The sequence below is a fragment of the Cherax quadricarinatus genome, chromosome 79 (assembly GCF_038502225.1).
Source record: "Cherax quadricarinatus isolate ZL_2023a chromosome 79, ASM3850222v1, whole genome shotgun sequence".
NCBI classification, from domain to species: Eukaryota; Metazoa; Arthropoda; class Malacostraca; order Decapoda; family Parastacidae; genus Cherax; species Cherax quadricarinatus.
In genome coordinates, this window is record NC_091370.1 from 10511244 (window position 1) to 10535742 (window position 24499).

At 41.8% G+C, this 24499-nt stretch overlaps 1 protein-coding gene across 4 annotated transcripts in view; it reads left to right on the plus strand.

Annotated features, from left to right (window-relative positions):
* Positions 1 to 24499, plus strand: part of LOC138855059 (chromo domain-containing protein cec-1-like) — a 69864-nt gene that overhangs the window by 14827 nt on the left and 30538 nt on the right. The window contains exons 1-2 of one of the 4 annotated variants that reach the window (XM_070101921.1): positions 3387 to 3442; positions 3743 to 3942. The exons of 1 other annotated variant lie outside the window; for it this stretch is intronic. The gene's annotated coding sequence lies outside the window, so the exon portion shown is untranslated. Of the gene's footprint in view, positions 1 to 3386; positions 3449 to 3493; positions 3943 to 24499 lie in introns of those variants that run through there. 2 more of the 4 variants (XM_070101920.1, XM_070101919.1) reach the window with 2 other exon arrangements.

Below are 24499 nucleotides of genomic sequence, written 5' to 3' on the forward strand. Positions count from 1 at the left end.
CAGTAAGGGAAGGACTCTCTACTCACTCCAGTAAGGGAAGGTCTGGGTACCCACTCCAGTAATTCAATTCAATTCAATTCAAGTTTATTCTCTATAAGGGTTACAATGTGGGGTTTACAGGTTTTGGGTATTGTGGGGTTTACAGGTTTTGGGTATTGTGTGGTTTACATGTTATAAAATACTAATTACAGAGGGGGCCACTAGGACACCTAGCATGGCTAAGCATTTCGGGAAGACTTAGATTAATTCTTAACATTAAATCCTTACGGATTATGGTCTTAAGGCTAAGTGACTACATCATAATTTGTGAGTTTAGCAATGTGAATGCTTTTGTTTTGGCACAATACAAAGTGTCTATATTGGAGTATCATAGGCAAACTTATGACTAGTTAGGATTTATTATTTTAAGATTAAGATTAGTATTTCTGGGTTTATAGTCAGTGGGTGAGTGAGTGTAATTGTGAACCACCAGGTGGTTATCATGTAGTTAGTTGTCGGGGTGTATCAGGGAGATAAGATGTTTTCTAACTGTAGTTTTGAAAGTGATGAATATGTCTGCAGTTCTAGAATGTTAAGGTAGGGTGTTCCAGATTTTAGGACCTTTGAAATACATTGAATTTTTGTAAAGGTTTAGTCGAACACGGGGAATGTCGTAGAGATGTTTGTGTCTGGTGTTATGCCTGTGAATCCTGTCACAACTATCAAGAAAGCGTTTTAGGTCAAGGTTAATATTGGAATTTAAGGTCCTGTAGATATAGATTGCACAGTAGTAAGTGTGGATGTTCTGAACAGGGAGTAAGTTGAGATCTATGAAGAGGGGGGGGGGGGTTGCCAGGGATGGGATTTAGTGATTATTCTTACTGCGGCTTTTCGTTGGGTTATTATTGGCTTTAGGTGTGTTGCTGCAGTTGAACCCCAAGCACAGATAGCATAGGTGAGGTATGGATATATAAGTGAATGGGATAGTGTGAGAAGGGCAGTTTGCGGCACGTAGTATCGTATCTTGGAGAGGATCCCCAGCGTTTTGGATACTTTTTTTGTTATGTGTTGGATATGGGTGCTGAAATTTAGGTTGTTGTCTATGTATAGGCCAAGGAATTTGCCCTCATTATGTCTGGCAATTAGAGTGTTGTCGATCTTAATGTTAAGTTGCGCAACTCCTGCTCTGCTACCAAACATAATATAGTAGGTTTAGTCAGTGTTAAGTGTAAGTTTATTGGCTGTAAGGGAAGGACTGGGTACCCACTCCAGTAAGGGAAGGGCTGAGTACCTACTCCAGTAAGGGAAGGACTGGTTACTCACTCCAGTAAGGGAAGGACTGGGTACCCTCTAAAGTAAGGGAAGGGCTGGGTACCTACTCCAGTAAGGGAAGGGCAGGGAGCAATCACTCTCCGTCACATTATGTGGTGGGGGCCACAAGACTTATCTGGGCCAGGTTACTGCTAGCTACTGTCGATTTTCAAGGTTGCTAGTTGGTATGCTGTGTGTGTGTGTGTGTGTGTGTGTGTGTGTGTGTGTGTGTGTGTGTGTGTGTGTGTGTGTGTGTGTGTGTATACTCACCTAATTGCAGGGGTCGATTCATAACTCCTGGTCCCGCCTCTTCACTGGTCACTACTAGCTTCACTCTCTCCCTGCTCCATGAGCTTTATCATACCTCTTTTTAAAGCTATGTATGGATCCTGCCTCCACTATATCACTTTCCAGACTATTCCACTTCCTGACATCTCTATGAAGAAACACTTCCTAACATCCCTGTGACTTATCTGAGTCTTCAGCTTCCAACTGTGACCCCTTGTTGCTGTGTCCCATCTGGAACATTCTGCCCCTATTCAACTTGTCAATTGCTCTCGGTATGTTATATGTCATTATCATGTCCTCCCTATCCCCCTGTCCTCCAGTGTGTGTGAGTGTGTATGTGTGTGTGTGTGTGTGTGTGTGTGTGTGTGTGTGTGTGTGTGTGTGTGTGTGTGAGTGTGTATATGTGTGAGTGTGTATATGTGTGTGTGTGTGTGTGTGAGTGTGTATGTGTGTGTGTGTGTGTGAGTGTGTATGTGTGTGTGTGAGTGTGTATGTGTGTGTGTGTGTGTGTGTGTGTGTGTGTGTGTGTGAGAGTGTGTGTGTGTGTGAGTGTGTGTGTGTGTTTCCACAGACACTCTCAGTATAGGTAAGCCCTACCATAGCACCATTGCCTGCCATACTCTGACGTGTGCTTAGACACTCTCCTGTATTGACACCCAACCCACCACAGCGCAAACATACATTACCATTCAAGCTTGGTTAATTGGGTTGAACGCCTATCTACTACACGAGGGTCACTAAGACTACGTATGAAAGTACTCACCACCAATCAAGAAAACCTTGATTCTTTAAAATAAGACATACACCCCTAATGATATATATATCAGGTGTGTATTATGACTGACATCTGTTGTGTAAATTGACTCTGTCGAACAAATTATTGACTGTCAGCAAAGTATACCATTAACCCTGATGGGTAAGTTATCACCTGCTTTGAGTGATGTGTCACCTTAGGGTTTAAAATGTAAAATATGTTTCTCTTGTCTCTTCTTCCAGTTCCTCTGAAGATGTGTGTAAGCACATGAAAGTGCTCCTGTGCTTTTTCTATATTTACTGTGGTATGTTTTTTTTATATTTGCAGTCACATGTATATTGTGATTTCTTGCACACACACACATTATATATATATATATATATATATATATATATATATATATATATATATATATATATATATATATATATATATATATTATATATATATATATATACATATATATATATATATATATATATATATATATATATATATATATATATATATATACATATATATATATATATTTATATATACATGCAATAATCGCGAACAAGTGAAAGACGCAAAATAACCAAGGGAGAAGTTGAATGATAGCTCTAATCTTGTTGCAATCCACACATCCTCAGGAGATTGCAATGTTGCAGAAATGAGTAGGAAATCCAGGTAGATTCGTTCAAGGATATTTTAACCTAAAATGGAGATATATTCAGAAACTGGTATATACATTAACTAGTATATACATAAACTGGTACATAAATGAGCCGTATTTCACCTAGTGGTATATACCTTCCTACGTATGAGATATACCTCTGAGACTGCAGTATATACAAAATGTTAATTATGGTATATATGAGTGTGGACGGTATTCTTAACCTTAGATGAGGTAACTAGCCGTTCGAGGGTAGTTACAGGTAATTCTTAAGTTCTGATTGGCCCAAGAGGTTAGTCTAGGTTTCTGATTGGGCCAGAAGGTGTGTGGATGGGCAGTTCAGGCGAACTCAGAAACAACTTTCCTTAACAAGATTATTCTCAGAGTTAGTTCTCGATTTTCTTCCACTCGTGTTAGTTAGGCTGTTGACACTGATTTGTTAAGTGACCTTTTTAGTGAGTGTGAGTGACCTTTTAGTGAGTGTGAGTGACCTTTTAGTGAGTGTGAGTGACCTTTTAGTGAGTGTGAGTGACCTTTTAGTGAGTGTAAGTGACCTTTTAGTGAGTGTGAGTGACCTTTTAGTAAGTGACCTTTTAGTGAGTGCGACCTTTCAGTGAGTATGACTGACCTTTTAGTAAGTGATTTAGTGAGTGACTTTCCAGTGAGTGTAAGTGACCTTCCAGTAAGTGTGGCCTCCCAGTGAGTGTGAGTGACCTTCCAGTGAGTGTGAGTGACCTTCCAATGTGACCTTCCAGTGAATTTAAGTGACCTAGTGAGTGTAAGTGACCTCCCAGTGAGCGTGACCTTCCAGTGTGAGTGACCTTCCAGTGAGTGTATCAGACGCATCGCCAGAAGTGAGTCAAGAAAGTACAGTACGTACAGAAGTTCACGCAGCAGAACTTAGAAAGGTCAAGCATATAGAATACTTGGCCAGTGGTCGTAGTTCCCCATCACTGTGAGTATTATCCACTCTGGATAAATGGTGATGGTAGTAGGCTGGTGGTAGTGGTAGTGATGGTAGTTGATGATGGTGGTCATTAGTGATTGTGGTAGTGATGGTGGGGTAGTATTCCTTATATGTAATTTTTAAAATACCCCCCCCCCCATGGGAGGTTCCTTAACGCTGGTGAAGGGCTCTTGATCTAGAGAATTGGATCTGTGATCCAGTTCCCTGAATTAAGCCTAAATACCTTCCATCATCCCCCATTGGCGATGTTAATCCCTACGGGTTTAGCGCTCTCCCAAAATCCCCGGCTGCGTGGACTGAGTATTATTACCTGCTGTCCCTAGTTACCTAACAAGCACGTAGGTACATGGGTGTTAGTCGCCTGGTGTGGGTCACATCCTGGGGGACAAGCTTGAAAGACCCTAATTGAAATAAGACTGCCAGTCCTTGCTAACCCACTGACTTTCTCAGGTTATCCTAAGTGGCTGACCCTCCGGGGTTAAAAATCCGAGCAAAATCTTAACATACGCCTTGTGCAGTTGTTTGTACAAGTTTAACTAATTATATGTCTTTAGCAGTTTAGGATCAACTGACAGAATTTGGCTGTAAAACACGACAGTCCACACACACACTCACACACACTCACACAGAGACAGACACTCACACACAGAGACAGACACTCACACACAGAGACACTCACTCACGCACACACACACACACACACACACACACACACACACACACACACACACACACACACACACACACACACACACACTCGAGTTGTCAGGAAGTGGAACAGTCTGGAGAGTGATGTAGTGGAGGCAGGATCCATACATAGCTTTAAAAAAATGTACAACTAAAAGGCTTTTAGATCAGGGAGAAAGAGTGGACCTAGTAGATACCAGCAAAGAGGCGGGGCCAGGAGCTCCGACACAACCCCTGCAACCATAAATAGATGAGTACAAATAGGTGAGTACACAGACACTGGTCAACATGCCACGCCCTCCAGCACCGACCTTCTGACAGTGGCCACACCAACACTTCCTCGTCCCTCACCTTGCACCAAAACACACACAGCAGCCTCCCAAACCTTCTTCACGGAATGAGATCAATACATTTTTCACCCCGAGAAAAAAACGGCGTGTCAACACACACCAAAAAAACACACATTGCAAAATAAAACATGCGTTTATCGAGGCATCTGGCTGTGCAGAGAGCATTACCGAGTTCTACTTCGAGAGAAATACTATCGAATTGTGCCTCTGGCATCCCATCTGTAGTAGCTATCCAGGAGGATACAACCTTGAGACATCCCCGTCTATCTACCACGGAAGTGCGTGAACTGTCAGATCAGTTTGGTCGCTCCTGTGAGAGTGATTTTAAAAGCGAATCACATTCCTTGGGAGAGGACTGTTTATATAGAGTTGTATAAAAAAAACCCACAGTGAAAATAGGAAATAAAACCAAAGCGCTTGATCCTGGTATTTTTTGCAAATATCACGTGTTTCATTGAGATTTCTTCCAGGAGGAAGAAAAGGACCCTAATGGACATTCTTTTTTGGGTTATTCTAGGTAATCTTAGTAAGACCCCTCTAGGGAGGTTCCTTGATGCTGGTGAGGGGCTCTTGATCTAGGGAATTGGATCTGTGCTCCAGTTCCCTTAACCGAGTCTGAATACCTTCCATCTCCCCCCCCCCTCACAGGCGCTGTATAATCCTACGGGTTTAGCGCTTCCCCATGATTATAATATAAATATAATAGTAAGATAATTTGTGTAAGTGTGTTTATGTGTAACTTAATAAACTTGAGTGTAGGTAGGTGTACTGGACTAGTACTGAGGTATAGTGTACAAATATAACCCGGCACAGGAGAAAAATACTCAGGTTACCTCTGCTATTATACTATCAGTACTACTACTATTAGTACTACTATTACTATTACTACTATTACTATTACTACTACTATTACTACTACTATTACTATTACTACTACTATTACTATTACTACTACTATTACTATTACTACTACTATTACTATTACTACTACTAATACTATTACTACTAATACTATTATTACTATTACTACTATTACTATTACTACTCTTACTATTACTGCTACTATTACTGCTATTATTACTAGTACTGCTGTTATTATTACTACTACAATTGCTACTACTACTCTTCTTACCACTACCCTCCCACTACATCTACCATTGTTCTGCAGCTTCCTCTGGTTCTCCCTTCCCCGCCCCTCTCTCGTACATATACTGGCTCCCTCTCCTTCGCGCTTCAGCGTGACTAGTGAATGACCTTAGGTGGACCGAAACATCGTCATAAGCCTGTCTCCTTCGTGTGGCTCATCCATACATTGTTACGATGCTTTAGGAACATTTTTAATGCAAAACTGCGAGCTTAGCTTATAAATCAATGATGTTTTTTGGCCAAGCAACTCTGAGTTGACTGTCCATCTCCACAGATGTCAATCTGAACGTCGGGAAATTAATAGGATTGATTGAACCTAAAGAATATTAAGCAAATTTAAATTGATTTAATATAGATTGAACAGATTTAAGTTAACATTTCGGTAAATTAAGCAAATCTTAGGTTATTTGTGTCAGTTTTGTTGAAACATAAAGAAATTAATAATAATGATAATGAAATCTATCAGTGCACAAAACGGATTTTTTTTTTTTAAGACTTTACAAAATCTCAGACTTGTTATAACATATTTGCCATTGCGTGACTCCTACGGATTTAGTGCATCCCACATGCATGCGTCAGCGTCCAGGAGCGTGATTCTGGAAGAGCCGTTCTTGAGACACTGCCCAGTTGTTGACTCTCAGACACGAGGAAGTGATTGCTGGAGTGTGTATATGTGTGTGTGTGTGTGTGTGTGTGTGTGTGTGTGTGTGTGTGTGTGTGTGTGTGTGTGTGTGTGTGTACTTGCTTACATGTACTCCTCAATTTGTGGGTGGAGTCTCAGCACTCGGTCTCTCTGATGGCCGCTACTGAGCTCAGCTTTTCTGACTGAATTATACGTATGTGTGGGAGAGAGAGAGAGAGAGGACCGGTCCCTCCCAGATGTGGAAGATAATTGCATCATTACAGGAGCAGGAAGTGACCAGACAGTGACCTCCTCTTGCCTTCGTGGGCAGCATCAGCAGCAGCAGCAAAATCAGCAACATCAACAGCAGTAGCAGTAGTAGCATTAACAGCAGTAACAGCGGCAGCAGCAACATCAAGGAGCAGAAGCAGCAGCAGTATCAGCAGCAGCAGCAGTATCAGCAGCAACAGTATCAACAGCAGCAGTATCAGCATCAGTATCAGCAGCAGCAGCAGGAGTAGCAGCAGCAGGAGTAGCAGCAGCAGCAGGAGTAGCAGCAGCAGCAGCAGCAGCAGCAGCAGTATCAGCAGCAGCAGCAATAGCAGCAGCAGCAATAGCAGCAGCAGCAGCAGCAATATCAGCAGCAGCAGCAGCAGCAGCAGCAGCAGCAGTATCGGTAGCAGCAGCAGCAGCAGCAGCATCAAAGAGCAGCAGAAACTCTTCCTGTTCACCACGAGGTCTGGGAATCCCACTCACATCTGCCACCTCTGTCCTGCTTGTCTTTTCCATTCTTTAATTCTAAATAAATGGAAGGGGGTAGGCGGCACTCCAGGAAGAGTTGCAGGTAGGGGGATTGAAGGATGGTTTTAGTGGCAGAGGTTTGAGCATCCACCAAGCGTTTGTGAGTATTATTGAAGTGGATACAAGTGGCTTGTAGGGTTTGATATGCTGTTGGAGTGCGAGCAAGGTAACAATTTATGTGAAGATTCAGGGAAATCGAATTGCTGGACTTAAGTCCTGGAGGTGGGAAATACAGTATCTACCTTATTCGTTCCCAGGGTATATCACCGCCTCCCTTTCGTCGTGCGTATGCTCGCCATGTTTACATTTTCTATCCCTCGCCATCTAACATTTCCCCTCTTTGGTTTCAACTGTCAAGTCCCGTTACTTTCCAGGATTACTGAAATTATTTATCTCCAAAACTATTCTATGTTGCCATCAAAATTTGCTGATAAACATTCACTCATCTCTTTGGCTGTCTTTTACACTCCCTCGTCATTTTACTTTTTTTTTTTTTTTTACGTTTTCATCCCCTACATATATCCCTTCTACATTGAGAAAATTTCCAATATGCTATCTTCTTCTCTATCACCCTCTTTACCTCATCATTCCACTAATCATTCCTCTACCCTCCCACACCCACTCATCAATACCCACAAAGTTCTGCTACACTAGCAATGCATTCTCTTCTACCCCTTCATTACCAGACCCACATTTCTTCCAATAGTTGCTTACGTCTTACCCTACCTCATTCCCTTCAGTTACCCTCCTCTCTTGCCCACTAGAATCATTCCCCGTGTACCTAATCTCTTACTGTCACTGCACCTACCACTAAGTGATCTGACCCATCAGTCACTACTTAAAAGAAAAAACTCACGTTCATAAATCTACCCCTCAAGCTTTCATTTACTAACACTGACAGACCCAGTAAGCTTCTGTATATTAATACAATCTGACAAATAGACCCATTAAGTTTTTATCTCTTAATACAGTTTGACAGACCCATCAAACTTTTATCTGTTAATACAATCTGACCAACAACTGTCATTATTGCTGACTTATATCTCAGTCTTCAGTGAGCTTAGCAATGCAGTTAACTAATATTAATGGCAACTATAGGATTAATTAAAAGGGATATACTGTACATTATACTATGTTTATGAATGAGAGAGAGAGTAAAGGTATCTGCTGAAAGCGTATTTTAATAATCCACGGAACGGGTGGGGTTTCAACGTGTGGTGAGCGAGTCCTTAAACTTCATGTCATTTTGGTAATTTCTTGTACATCAACCTTAAAGAATAATTTCCTTTATTAAACAACACATCAATAAAGTTAGAGGTTCATCATTAAGTCTTAAATTTTTGACAGTCTAGGAGGCTTTTATATTTTTAAGATATTCAGAATTTATTACCCCTCAGAGTCAACAAGAAAAAAAATGTGTTTGTGTCTGTGATTTGGATCCCAAGAGTATGTATGTGTACACTCGCCTATTTGTGGTTGCTGGGGTCGAGTCATAGCTCCTGGCCCCACCTCTTTGCTGGTCGCTTCTAGGTCCACACACTCCCTGCTCCAAAAGTAGGTGTGTGTGTGTGTGTGTGTGTGTGTGTGTCAGAGATGAAGCAAGAGAAGAATAAGAGAGACGAAGCAGAAGATGAAGATGACACGCGAATATAACATTAACTTCCACATTCTGGAGAATAATAAAAAAGAATACGGCAGACATGGGAGAAAGTGTATAATTTGCCTCTGGTATCTTCCTTTACTGAGACCTTGAATTGTCTCTCCAGCACTTGCCATGGTCTAGACCCTCCAGCATCCTCACTCACCACGCCCACCCTGCCCATCACGCCTACCCTCGCTCACCACGCCCACCCACACCCACTCACGCTCACCTACACCCACACACACCTACCCACCACGATCACTCACCCACACACACCTACCCACCACGATCACTCACCCACACACACACACCTACCTACCACGATCATCCACCCACTACGATCACTCTCTCACGCCCACCCCGTCCAACGACCTCGTATCAACCAACTATGAGGGAAGTAACTCCCAGGACCACGAATGAGGAAGGACCTCGAGGTAAACATTGCACCCAACATATCTAACAAGAGTTTGCGATAATGATGTACAGTACAAGGTGAGGTACGAGCACCGGCTTCCACTGTCTTCGGTGTATAGTTTTATAAGGCTGAGGGACTGACTACCTCATCTTACACTGTCTTTATATATCTGTAAGGAACTGATAAAGCCACTAGGTGGCGTAACGTCCTCAGGTACAGATACCAAAGTGTTGCACACATATCTAATTACTTACCAGTAACAGTTGTTAGGAATTAGACACGTGTGTCTAGAATACATATACAAGTCTCAGCTTCCAGAGTCAGTGTGAACATTATCGTGTCACTCACACATATTAACAAGTTTAAAAACTGCAAAGATTTGCAACAAAACTTGTTCCTGAGATCCCATATTTTGCTTATAAGTAAAAACACATGTAGCTAAGTCCACTTATATATATAGATATATATATATTCCTAAAGTCAGTTCCAGATCAGCCGGGCTGTGGCTCGTACGTTGGTTTGCGTGCAGCCAGCAGCAACAGCCTGGTTGATCAGGCTCTGATCCACCAGGAGGCCTGGTCTCAGACCGGGCCGCGGGGGCGTTGACCCCTGGAACTCTCTCCAGGTAAACTCCAGGTAAACTCCAGGTACTTCCCTATATCAATATCAATATATATATATATATATATATGCAAAACAACCACTGTGAAAGGGTGAAATTCCAAGCGCTTTCGTGACTACTCACATTGTCAAGGAACTATGAAAGTAATACATCAAAGGAAGGCAATTAAAGGGCTTAGACCGCACCTTACAGTCAACTCCCACAACAAAGAAACGCCTGACGCGCGACAATACCGGACTCATAAGAAAAGAGGAACACTGCAGTAGGTCCGCTGTTCCAACTAGACAGGTGTAGTCTAAGCCTTTTAATTGCCTTCCTGTGATGTATTACTTTCATAGTTCCTTGACAATGTGAGTAGTCACGAAAGCGCTTGGAATTTCACTATTTCACAGTGGTTGTTTTGCACATTTTAAAATCACCTGTTTACTGTGATCTTATTGCATATATATATATATATATATATATATATATATATATATATATATATATATATATATATATATATATATATATCGTGCCGAATAGGTAAAACTGGTCAATTAGCAAGAACTCGTTTAAAATTGTCCTTTCTAAAATTTTCTCTTATAAGTGTAAGGAGGTAGGGGTTCTAGGAAAGGTTGGAGGGGGGAGGTAAAGGAGGTTTTGTGTGCGAGGGGCTTGGACTTCCAGCAGGCATGCGTGAGCGTATTTGATAGGAGCGAATGGAGACAGATGGTTTCTAATACTCGACGTGCTGTTGGAGTGTAAGCAAGGTAACATTTATGAAGGGATTCAGGGAAACCGGCAGGCCGGACTTGAGTCTTGGAGATGGGAAGTACAGTGCCTGCACTCTGAAGGAGGGGTGTTAATGTTGCAGTTTTATAACTGTAGTGTAAAGCACCCTTCTGGCAAGACAGTGATGGAGTGAATGATGAATGCTTTTCTTTTTCGGGCCACCCTGCCTTGGTGGGAAACGGCCGGTGTGTTAAAATTATAAGTAAGTTTATTCAGGTATGCACAAATAGTTACATAGAATTATCATACATAGCAGCACATGTGTAGGGAACCTGGGATAACCCAAAAAAGTCAGACAGTGACTTATTTCCATTGGGGGATATATATATATATATATATATATATATATATATATATATATATATATATATATATATATATATATATATATATAAAATTGTATATGTTTATTATTGCCATCTAAATATTTCAAATTGCTCTTATTGTGATTTCACAAAGTGTGTTTGAAGGAAGACATTATGTTAATGTTTTCTTATATTATCAGTGTTACGACTTTGATATCGTAACTTAAATGAAAAGGTCGTGGCTCCTAAATGGTTGATCAGTCTGTCTAGGGCCATTTAATCAGCATGCTGGTTTAACAGGGAAAAAATATATCAGAATGGTGTTAGTAGGCGGAGAGAAGAAAAAGAAGAGGAAGGGAAGGAAGAAGAGGAAGAAGAGGAGGAGGGGTGGAGAGAGACGAGGAAAACTGTAGAAAACACAGAAGAAATGAGGCACAACATCGAATAACAAAGATTAAACAACGCAGAGAGAGACAAGAGAAAGTCTGGAAAAAAGAGATAGATGGCGATAATAGCAAGAGATAAGAAGCTTAGGAAATTGAACATGAGGAACTTGCGAAGATCAGATGAACAAGTGAGAGTGTATCCCAGAAGCCATCCACCAGTGTCATGCACGCACCCAGTGTATCATACACGCACCCAGTGTATCATACCCGCACCCAGTGTATCATACACGTGCCCAATGTATCATACATGCACCCTGTGTATCATACACGCACCCAATGTATCATACATGCACCCTGTGTATCATACACGCACCCAATGTATCATACACGCACCCACTGTATCATACACGTGCCCAGTGTATCATACACGCACCCAGTGTATCATACACGCACCCAGTGTATCATACCCGCACCCAGTGTATCATACACGTGCCCAATGTATCATACATGCACCCTGTGTATCATACATGCACCCTGTATATTACACCCAGTGTACCATACACACCCAGTGTATCATACACACCCAGTGTATCACACACATACCGAGTGTATCATACACCCAGAATACCATACACCCAGTGTACCATACACACCGAGTGTATCATACACACCCAGTGTATCATACACACCCAGTGTATCATACACCCAGTGTATCACACACATACCGAGTGTATCATACACCCAGAATACCATACACCCAGTGTACCATACACACCGAGTGTATCATACACCCAGAATACCATACACCCAGTGTACCATACACACCGAGTGTATCATACACCCATTGTATCATACCCCTGGTGTGAAACGCCCCTTTTCTTTAGGACTGGGACCGGGTCGTGATGACCAACTGGTCTGCTTAAGAGGATTTTACACACGCATATATATATACACACACACACACACACACACACACACACACACACACACACACACACACACTGGTCATGGGCCGGACCATGGGGGGCGTTGACCCCCGGAGCACCCTCCAGGTATACAATATAAGCTGGTGTAATTTAGATATTACCCTTGAAACAAGAAGTTCATCCCGTGGCCTTTCAGATATCTCGCCATTATGAGGCTGCGGTAAATCTGGGCAAAACATGCGACCGTAGTAGCGTTTCGCTCATTAGGATCCCCGTGTACTGACCTTTATGCGGTCATGCTCTCTCTAGCATGATGAATGACTTGAGCAACACTTGCGTGTCTTGGCTGAACGTTTCGCCTGTACAACGGCCTTCTTAAGTCGAATATACCAGAACACTGGAGAGGGTAGAGTTGATGTTGGTGAGGGGCTCTTGATTTAGGGAATTGGATCTGTGCTCCAGTTCCCCGAATTAAGCCTGAATGCCTTCCACATCCCCCCCCCCCAGGCGCTGTATAATCCTCCGGGTTTAGCGCTTCCCCCTTGATTATAATAATACTGGAGAGGGTAGAAGTTGGCAGATACTCAGTCCTTCAAGCCTGAAACATAGGCCTTCGGCCAGACCTTAAATCGTGTGAGAAAGGTCAGGAAGGTCTGTATAAGTTGTCATGAGTTTGTACAAATAAATATTATTATAATTGAGATAGACGTGCCGAGCATTGGCCAGTAGGCCTGCTGCAGTGCTCCTCCATTCTTATGTTCTTAAGATAGGGTTAACCTTATCTGCCAAGTATCTAAAGGGTGTGCGCATCCAGAGGCTTGTTTGTTTGGAGTTTCGCTCGTATACAAGAAATGAACCGTGAACGAAACTGAGGGACTGACCATCTCAAAATTTTCTTCATGCATCATGGACTGATCACGTCATCTTTACCTCTCCACTGCATCTGCTGTCTCCAGTTTTGGTCACTTCTGTATTCATCTGAAGAAGGCAACTGTGTAGGCGAAAAGTTTTGGAAACACAAAAGTGCTGCTCATATCTTTTTCATCGGGTCTCACACGCACTAATTACCCTTTTTATCCTTATCAGTCGAGACCCAGCTGTGGTTAATAACGGTATCAAAGTTTTTTTTACTTCACCTTCATGGTATTTACAAGCTATTTTATTTTCAAGGCAAATGTCTTGTTTTTGTTGTGGTTTATAGGGCAACTGACAGCTTGCACCGTAACGTACCCTACTCCAAGGCAAACTCACCTAAACACACGTTAGTACAAATTGTGTGCGACACTTGACAGTCTAACTAAGCGACACATAAGGTGAATGGGCAGTTTATAAACAGATGGTGTCCACACTGTGAGTGAAGCGTCTCAAAATACATATTTTTACATTGCCCTAAGAGGTTTTTAAATGACAACTTGTCGGCTCACGTCATTGCTGCTAGACAGTTGTTACTGCTCGTCGCGATTCAGCGCGTCATGTTCGTAATGTTAGAGTTCAATTGTCTCGCAAAAACTCCATTTTTTAAACATCATCTTAAAACTGGATGAATTCTTTTGCCATCTGCTTCTAAGGGCTACTGGATATTAGCAGCAACAGCCTGCTAGACCAAGTAATAAGCAGGAAACCTGGTTTCCTGCTCATTACTGAACTTTAAGGGCGAAGAAATAAATGAGCGTGTGTGTGTGTGTGTGTGTGTGTGTGTGTGTGTGTGTGTGTGTGTGTGTGTATACATATATACAGCAACAACACTGCGACTGGCCAAGGACTCGAACCCATGCTGTTTTGGCCCACCTCATAAGAAGTACATAATAACATAAGGTAGTCAGGTCAGGTCACATTCCGTAAGGGAAGAGCACGGCAACTGACCTAGTAGCACAAGCTAGTCAGGTCCAACTCACCCACCCACACCCACTCATGTATTTATCTAACCTATTTTTAAAACTACACAACGTCTTAGCTTCTATGACGGTACTCGGGAGTTTGTTCCACTCATCCACAACTCTGTTACCAAACCAGTGCGGCCAAAGCAGCATAGGTTCGAGTCCTTTGCTAGTCGCACTGTTGTTATTGATCAATACCACTCGTTCGTGGTTGCAATATATATATATATATATATATATATATATATATATATATATATATTGTTTGACCCCTGCAAGTTTACCCTTTTCAAGTGTCAGTGGATCGTTTCACTGCTGAGACACCAACACCACGGCCAGAAAAACCTGGCATGCGACTCTCCCAACCTGAGTGCCATGAGGTGCCAGCTAGGCGACGGCTGGGTGCCAGCCGGGTAAATAGGAATGTGGCTTATTGATGCTGTGTTGAATGATCAGGTAACACAGTCTGAGAGATGCACGGAGAGTGGATAAAACGAGAGCGATGTTTTGCTCTCAGTGGAGCTTCAAGTGCTCGTTAAAGCTTCGAGTGGTCGTGTGTCGGCTTCACCCTAAGTTGCTTGCACTTAATCTGTAAGAACACTTCAAGCAATGGCCAACCACATTAGTGATGTGGAACACAGAAGTTGTACCTGTTCAATATCCATTACCACACACACACACACACACACACACACACACACACACACACACACACACACACACACACACACACACACACACACACACACACATTCACACATTCCATCCGCAATTCCAACATAATCTACTGATCTGACTACCTACACAGATGTCAGTGTTGTTAGATTTTATAGATCTCTTACAGTCCGAGTGCCGTATGATGCCTTAAAGTGAACCCTTTATCTGAAACACCAAGAACGTTCCTTATCTGAAAACTATACCACAGCTGGAATAAATCCTTGTCATGGAGCGGTCCGCGGGGGCGTTGACCCTCGGAACAACCTCCAGGTATCTTAGACGATAACCGAGAGCACTTTTGATATATAAATTTTAACATGATAGACCGCGCATGAAAACCAGGTTTCTCATAGCAGGTCATAAGATAGAAGGATAGTTTCACTAATACCGGTTATTCGTTTATTCTTACTGTGTTAAGTGATGCTTACTGTATTCTGGTGTTGTCTGGATAATCAGGTCACCCTACCTCGGTGAGAGACGGTAGTAGGTTGGTAGACAGCAACCACCCAGGGAAGTACTACCGTCCTGCCAGATGACTGTGAAACAAAAACCTGTAACTGTTTTGCATGATGGTAGGATTGCTGGTTTCTTTTTCTGTCTCATAAACACGCTAGATAACAGGGATATCTTGCTACTCCTACTTACACTTTGGTCACACTTCACAGACACGCACATGCATATATATATATACATACATCTAGGTTTTTCTCCTTTTTCTAAATAGCTCTTGTTCTTTTTTATTTCTTCTATTGTCCATGGGGAAGTGGAAAAGAATCTTTCCTCCGTAAGCCATGCGTGTCGTATGAGGCAACTAAAATGCCGGGAGCAATGGGCTAGTAACCCCTTCTCCTGTATACATTTACTAAAAAAGAGAAGAAGAAAAACTTTATAAAACTGGGATGCTTAAATGTGCGTGGATGTAGTGCGGATGACAAGAAACAGATGATTGCTGATGTTATGAATGAAAAGAAGTTGGATGTCCTGGCTCTAAGCGAAACAAAGCTGAAGGGGGTAGGGGAGTTTCAGTGGGGGGAAATAAATGGGATTAAATCTGGAGTATCTGAGAGAGTTAGAGCAAAGGAAGGGGTAGCAGTAATGTTAAATGATCAGTTATGGAAGGAGAAAAGAGAATATGAATGTGTAAATTCAAGAATTATGTGGATTAAAGTAAAGGTTGGATGCGAGAAGTGGGTCATAATAAGCGTGTATGCACCTGGAGAAGAGAGGAATGCAAGGAGAGAGAGAGATTTTGGGAGATGTTAAGTGAATGTATAGGAGCCTTTGAACCAAGTGAGAGAGTAATTGTGGTAGGGGACCTGAATGCTAAAGTAGGAGAAACTTTTAGAGAGGGTGTGGTAGGTAAGTTTGGGGTGCCAGGTGTAAATGATAATGGGAGCCCTTTGATTGAACTTTGTATAGAAAGGGGTTTAGTTATAGGTAATACATATTTTAAGAAAAAGAGGATAAATAAGTATACACGATATGATGTAGGGCGAAATGACAGTAGTTTGTTGGATTATGTATTGGTAGATAAAAGACTGTTGAGTAGACTTCAGGATGTACATGTTAATAGAGGGGCCACAGATATATCAGATCACTTTCTAGCTGTAGCTACACTGAGAGTAAAAGGTAGATGGGATACAAGGAGAATAGAAGCATCAGGGAAGAGAGAGGTGAAGGTTTATAAACTAAAAGAGGAGGCAGTTAGGGTAAGATATAAACAGCTATTGGAGGATAGATGGGCTAATGAGAGCATAGGCAATGGGGTCGAAGAGGTATGGGGTAGGTTTAAAAATGTAGTGTTAGTGTTCAGCAGAAGTTTGTGGTTACAGGAAAGTGGGTGCAGGAGGGGAGAGGAGCGATTGGTGGAATGATGATGTAAAGAGAGTAGTAAGGGAGAAAAAGTTAGCATATGAGAAGTTTTTACAAAGTAGAAGTGATGCAAGGAGGGAAGAGTATATGGAGAAAAAGAGAGAGGTTAAGAGAGTGGTGAAGCAATGTAAAAAGAGAGCAAATGAGAGAGTGGGTGAGATGTTATCAACAAATTTTGTTGAAAATAAGAAAAAGTTTTGGAGTGAGATTAACAAGTTAAGAAAGCCTAGAGAACAAATGGATTTGTCAGTTAAAAATAGGAGAGGAGAGTTATTAAATGGAGAGGTAGAGGTATTGGGAAGATGGAGGGAATATTTTGAGGAATTGTTAAATGTTGATGAAGATAGGGAAGCTGTGATTTCGTGTATAGGGGAAGGAGGAATGACATCTTGTAGGAGTGAGGAAGAGCCAGTTGTGAGTGTGGGGGAAGTTCGTGAGGCAGTAGGTAAAATGAAAGGGGGTAAGGCAGCGGGGATTGATGGGATAAAGATAGAAATGTTAAAAGCAGGTGGGGATATAGTTTTGGAGTGGTTGGTGCAATTATTTAATAAATGTATGGAAGAGGGTAAGGTACCTATGGATTGGCAGAGAGCATGCATAGTTCCTTTGTATAAAGGCAAAGGGGATAAAAGAGAGTGCAAAAATTATAGGGGGATAAGTCTGTTGAGTGTACCTGGTAAAGTGTATGGTAGAGTTATAATTGAAAGAATTAAGAGTAAGACGGAGAATAGGATAGCAGATGAACAAGGAGGCTTTAGGAAAGGTAGGGGGTGTGTGGACCAGGTGTTTACAGTGAAACATATAAGTGAACAGTATTTAGATAAGGCTAAAGAGGTCTTTGTGGCATTTATGGATTTGGAAAAGGCGTATGACAGGGTGGATAGGGGGGCAATGTGGCAGACGTTGCAAGTGTATGGTGTAGGAGGTAGGTTACTGAAAGCAGTGAAGAGTTTTTACGAGGATAGTGAGGCTCAAGTTAGAGTATGTAGGAAAGAGGGAAATTTTTTCCCAGTAAAAGTAGGCCTTAGACAAGGATGTGTGATGTCTCCGTGGTTGTTTAATATATTTATAGATGGGGTTGTAAGAGAAGTAAATGCGAGGGTCTTGGCAAGAGGCGTGGAGTTAAAAGATAAAGAATCACACACAAAGTGGGAGTTGTCACAGCTGCTCTTTGCTGATGACACTGTGCTCTTGGGAGATTCTGAAGAGAAGCTGCAGAGATTGGTGGATGAATTTGGTAGGGTGTGCAAAAGAAGAAAATTAAAGGTGAATACAGGAAAGAGTAAGGTTATGAGGATAACAAAAAGATTAGGTGATGAAAGATTGAATATCAGATTGGAGGGAGAGAGTATGGAGGAGGTGAACGTATTCAGATATTTGGGAGTGGACGTGTCAGCGGATGGGTCTATGAAAGATGAGGTGAATCATAGAATTGATGAGGGAAAAAGAGTGAGTGGTGCACTTAGGAGTCTGTGGAGACAAAGAACTTTGTCCTTGGAGGCAAAGAGGGGAATGTATGAGAGTATAGTTTTACCAACGCTCTTATATGGGTGTGAAGCGTGGGTGATGAATGTTGCAGCGAGGAGAAGGCTGGAGGCAGTGGAGATGTCATGTCTGAGGGCAATGTGTGGTGTGAATATAATGCAGAGAATTCGTAGTTTGGAAGTTAGGAGGAGGTGCGGGATTACCAAAACTGTTGTCCAGAGGGCTGAGGAAGGGTTGTTGAGGTGGTTCGGACATGTAGAGAGAATGGAGCGAAACAGAATGACTTCAAGAGTGTATCAGTCTGTAGTGGAAGGAAGGCGGGGTAGGGGTCGGCCTAGGAAGGGTTGGAGGGAGGGGGTAAAGGAGGTTTTGTGTGCGAGGGGCTTGGACTTCCAGCAGGCATGCGTGAGCGTGTTTGATAGGAGTGAATGGAGACAAATGGTTTTTAATACCTGACGTGCTGTTGGAGTGTGAGCAAAGTAACATTTATGAAGGGATTCAGGGAAACCGGCAGGCCGGACTTGAGTCCTGGAGATGGGAAGTACAGTGCCTGCACTCTGAAGGAGGGGTGTTAATGTTGCAGTTTAAAAACTGTAGTGTAAAGCACCCTTCTGGCAAGACAGTGATGGAGTGAATGATGGTGAAAGTTTTTCTTTTTCGGGCCACCCTGCCTTGGTGGGAATCGGCCAGTGTGATAATAAAAAAAAATAAAAAAAAATATATATATATATATATATATATATATATATATATATATATATATATATATATATATATATATATATAATATATAAATATATATATATAGTGATAAATAATTGATTAAACACTTTACCACAAACTAGACCACAGCTCTCAACCACACCACCAAACACAAGAACCTGCACCTCACACCAGAAGCATCAACCACATCACCCACCGCCAAATGCCCCTATCAGTACACTGACCTACAACTAGACACTCACCTTACAAGGAAATCCTGAGAAATGTAGACGTCTTGGGAGAAATGACCAGTTGTTTACCTTGAAGGGAGAGCTAGCTGGTAATTGGAGCTGTAACAACTTAAAATATTCACACTCGTCTGCTCGTTCTGGTTACTGATGTGTTTGTGTGTGTGTGTGTGTGTGTGTGTGTGTGTGTGTGTGTGTGTGTGTGTGTGTGTGCGCGTGCGTGTGTGTGTGTGTGCGTGCGTGTGTGCGTGTGTGTGTGTGTGTGTGTGTGTGTGTTTGTGTGTTTCAGCAAACTGTGTCCTCCTTTCCACAAGAAGATGTAAACTGACGTAAGTCAGCCTCACAGGTAATCAGAATGCCTCTTGCTCTCTGTATTGATGTCTGGGGTATAATACTGAAGAGATGAAAGTGACCTCACGGTATGATTGATGTCACTGCCTCCCCAGTCATCTGCTTGTGATGTCGCGTAACATTCACACAGTATATTTTAATCAACAATTCAAGTGCATATATATATATATATATATATATATATATATATATATATATATCGGGAGCAAGGGGCTAGTAACCCCCTCTCCTGTATAAATTACTAAATTTCAAAAGAGAAACTTTCGTTTTTCTTTTTCGGCCACCCTGCCTTGGTGGGATACGGCCGGTTTGTTGAAAGATTAATATATATATATATATATATATATATATATATATATATATATATATATATATATATATATAATATACCGACAATTTAGTTTCTTCCCTCTTATAGCGACTAAGGTATTGCTGACTTTCATTATTTGTTTTTTCTTAAAGATCTGCGGTAATGACCTTGTTTGTTGAAGCACCTTAAGAAGACTAAGAACAAGGCGTAGCTCAATTAGAAAAATGAAAAGTACAAGAAATAGATGAAAAAGAAGAATGAGGAACTTAAGGAAGAAGCAGAGAAGAATAATATATTGAGAATAATTTTATTCCCACTCTGAGTGATGCTGCATCTCTCAGCTACGACATATAGATGATGCGTTACCTTGGTAATGCTAGTTAAGAAGTGTCTTCATGTCAGAGAAGGGCTTTTGATTCCATGGAACTGGATCTACTTTCTCCTTCTTCGAATCAAATCTAATTACCTCCCATTTCGCATGGGCTACATAACCCCAACCCAGGTGATTTTTTAGTGGCAGGAAACGAAAAAAGAAAATGGAAGGAAATAAAAATAGTCCACCACCTTGGAGCCTTGTTGGACTGGAGGCGCAGCCAGTGGCCACCCATGGCCCTCCAGAATTACAATTACTGATGCCAATAACAAAATCCCCCCAACAAACACAGAATACAACCTCGTTCATATTTGCTAATATACAGGGACTTAAGCCATCCACCAACAACAAAATACCTTTTATCAGTGGACTTCTAGAGGAGTCTAATGCAATGTTTGCAGCCTTCACAGAGACTCGCACAAAAGATCACTTTGACAGTGAAATATGGATAAGTGGTTACAACATTTTTAGATGCGACAGAGAAAACAGGCAACAAGGGGGGGTTGGCCTGTATGTCAAAGAGTCCCTTATCTGCACGGAGTTGCTGAACACCACAAATGAGGTAGTTGAAGTTCTATCAATAAAGATCGAGAACAAAACCTAGTCATTGTGGTTGTATACAAGCCACCAGATGCAACCTCACAACAGTTCAAGGAACAGCTACTGAAAATTGATTACTGTTTGGAAAACCTTCCAGCTCCATCCCCAAACATCTTACTGCTTGGTGATTTCAACCTAAGGCATACAAAATGGAAGAATGTAGCAAATAATGTTATAGCTGAAACAATCCCCGGAGGTAGCGCAGATGAAAGGTCACACACACATGAGCTACTAAGTCTCTGCGAAAAACACACCTTAAGCCAGCAGATAGTGGAGCCAACAAGACTAGAAAACACACTTGACCTTATCTTCACAAATAATGAGGACCTGATATGAGACATAAGAATATCAAAAACAACTAATTCCGATCACAATCTAATCGAAGTCCAGACGTACATGCATAGGGGTCCTGAACAGCAGAATGCATGTACCTGTGTAGGTGTCTTCACAAAATACAACTTCAACAAGAACATCAACTGGGACCAGGTAAACCATGTCCTAAACGAAACATGTTGGGAAGATGTCTTAAATGACATGGATCCAAACCAGTGCCTTGAAAGGATCAACTTCCTGGTAGCCGAAGCATGTTCTAGGCATATTCCCCTAAGAAAGAAGAAGAGCAGGAGTAAACTGGAGAGAAAAAGACGCTCCCTCTACAGAAGACGACGAAGAGTCACTGAGCTCCTCAGGAGTGCTAGAATATCTGATACACGAAAGGAGGTGCTGACCAGGGAAGTGGAAACTATCGAACTTAAGCTAAATGACTCTTACAGGAACCAGGAGAGGCAGGAGGAGCTTAAAGCTATTAGTGAAATTGAAAGAAATTCAAAATATTTCTTTTCATATGCCAAAATACCACATCTAGTATCGGGCCCTTACTCAGACAGGATGGGACTTACATAGATGACAACAAGGAAATGAGTGAAATATTGAAATCCCAGTACGACTCTGTGTTTAGTGAACCACTAATCGGTCTGAGGATCGACGACCAAAATGATTTCTTCATGAATGAGCCTCAAAGCTCCATAAATGTGTGCCAGATTTCCGACATTACCCTAACTCCGATAGATTTCGAAAAAGCCATTGACAACATGCCTATGCACTCAGCCCCGGGCCCAGACTCGTGGAACTCTGTTTTTATTAAGAACTGCAAGAAACCCCTCTCGCGTGCCCTAAGTACACTATGGAGGAGGAGCTTGGACATGGGTGAAATTCCAGTCACTTAAAACAACGGATATAGCCCCACTCCATAAAGGTGACAGCAAAGCATTAGCTAAGAACTATAGACCAATAGCTCTGACGTCCAACATAAAAATCTTTGAAAGAGTGCTAAGAAGCAGGATTGCAAATCACCTGGATTCCCAAAATCTGCACAATCCAGGGCAACATGGGTTCAGGGCAGGTCGCTCCTGCCTCTCACAACTACTGGATCACTATGACATGACCTTGGATGCACTGGAAGAAAATCAGAATGCAGATGTAATATACACAGACTTTGCAAAAGCATTTGACAAATGCGATCATGGCGTAATAGCCCATAAAATACGTGCTAAAGGAATAACTGGGAAAGTGGGGAGATGGATCTTCAACTTCCTAACAAATCGAACACAAAGAGTAGTGGTCAACAGAGTTAAATCGGAGGCTGCCATAGTGAAGAGCTCTGTTCCACAAGGCACAGTACTCGCCCCCATCTTATTCCTTATCCTCATATCAGACATAAACAGAGATATACACCACAGCACCGTATCATCCTTTGCGGATGATACTAGGATCTGCATGAGGCTGTCATCTGCTGAGGACGCGGTTAACCTCCAAGAAGATATAAACAAAGTTTTCCAGTGGGCAACGGTAAACAATATGATGTTCAATGAGGACAAATTCCAACTACTCCGTTATGGAAAACTGGAGGAGATAATAACTAGAACAGAGTATACTACTGACTCCGGCCATACAATAGAGCGGAAAAATAATGTAAGGGACCTGGGAGTAGTAATGTCTGAGGATCTCACTTTCAAGGATCACAACAGTGCCACGATCGCACGTGCAAAGAAAATGATAGGATGGATAATGAGAACTTTCAAAACGAGAGATGCCAAGTCCATGATGATCCTTTTCAAATCACTTGTTCTCTCTAGGCTGGAATACTGCTGTACATTAACATCTCCATTCAAAGCAGGTGAAATCGCAGATCTAGAGAGTGTACAGAGATCCTTTACTGCACGTATAAGTTCTGTCAAGCACCTTAACTGCTGGGAACGCTTGGAAGCACTTGACTTGTACTCGTTGGAACGCAGGAGGGAGAGATATATCATAATCTACACTTGGAAAATCTTGGAAGGAATGGTCCCAAATCTACACACAGAAATCACTCCCTACGAAAGTAAAAGACTGGGCAGGCGATGCAAAATGCCCCCAATAAAAAGTAGGGGCGCCATTGGTACACTAAGGGAAAACACCATAAGTGTCCGGGGCCCAAGACTGTTCAACAGCCTCCCATCAAGCATTAGGGGAATTGCCAATAAACCCCTGGCTGCCTTCAAGAGAGAGCTGGACAGATACCTAAAGTCAGTGCCGGATCAGCCGGGCTGTGGCTCGTACGTTGGACTGCGTGCGGCCAGCAGTAACAGCCTAGTTGATCAGGCCCTGATCCATCGGGAGGCCTGGTCATGGACCGGGCTGCGGGGACGTTGATCCCCGGAATAACCTCCAGGTAACCCCCACACGGGTTTGGCGTTTCCCCCATGAATATAGTAACAAATGATAATAGTAATACAATTTTATTAATACCACTAACAGTAATAATTTTATTAAAAATATAATTAAAAAATAAAAACAATTTTAATGTCAACAATAATTATAATATAATAGAATTTTATTATTATTATTATTATTATTATTGTTATTATTAAAAGATGAAGGCATACCAACAAAACACAAAGTCGTAACCAAGTGAGGCAGCATCACTGAGATTAGGAATAAGATCATTCTCAATATGTAAGAAGATGTTATAAGCGACGGGGGTGATCCCATTGCCATCCCGTACTCTCCGTTGCCCAGAAAAAAAAAATAAAGATGAAAAAAACATTAGAAAACCGTGCCTTGGAAATCCATGATTTAAGACACTGTGGGGAAAAAATTTAGGTTCCATGACACAAGATTTTAAATCTAAAAGAATCAATCAGATTGTTAAATAAACAAGTGTGATGTGAAACATAACATCGAAAAGTTGGTGAATAAGACACATGTGCAACACCTGAGTGTCTATTTCTGACACGTTTCAGAAATAAAGAAAAAAACGTTAGGGCAGTAAAGATTTCCCAAGTGCTGCTCAAGC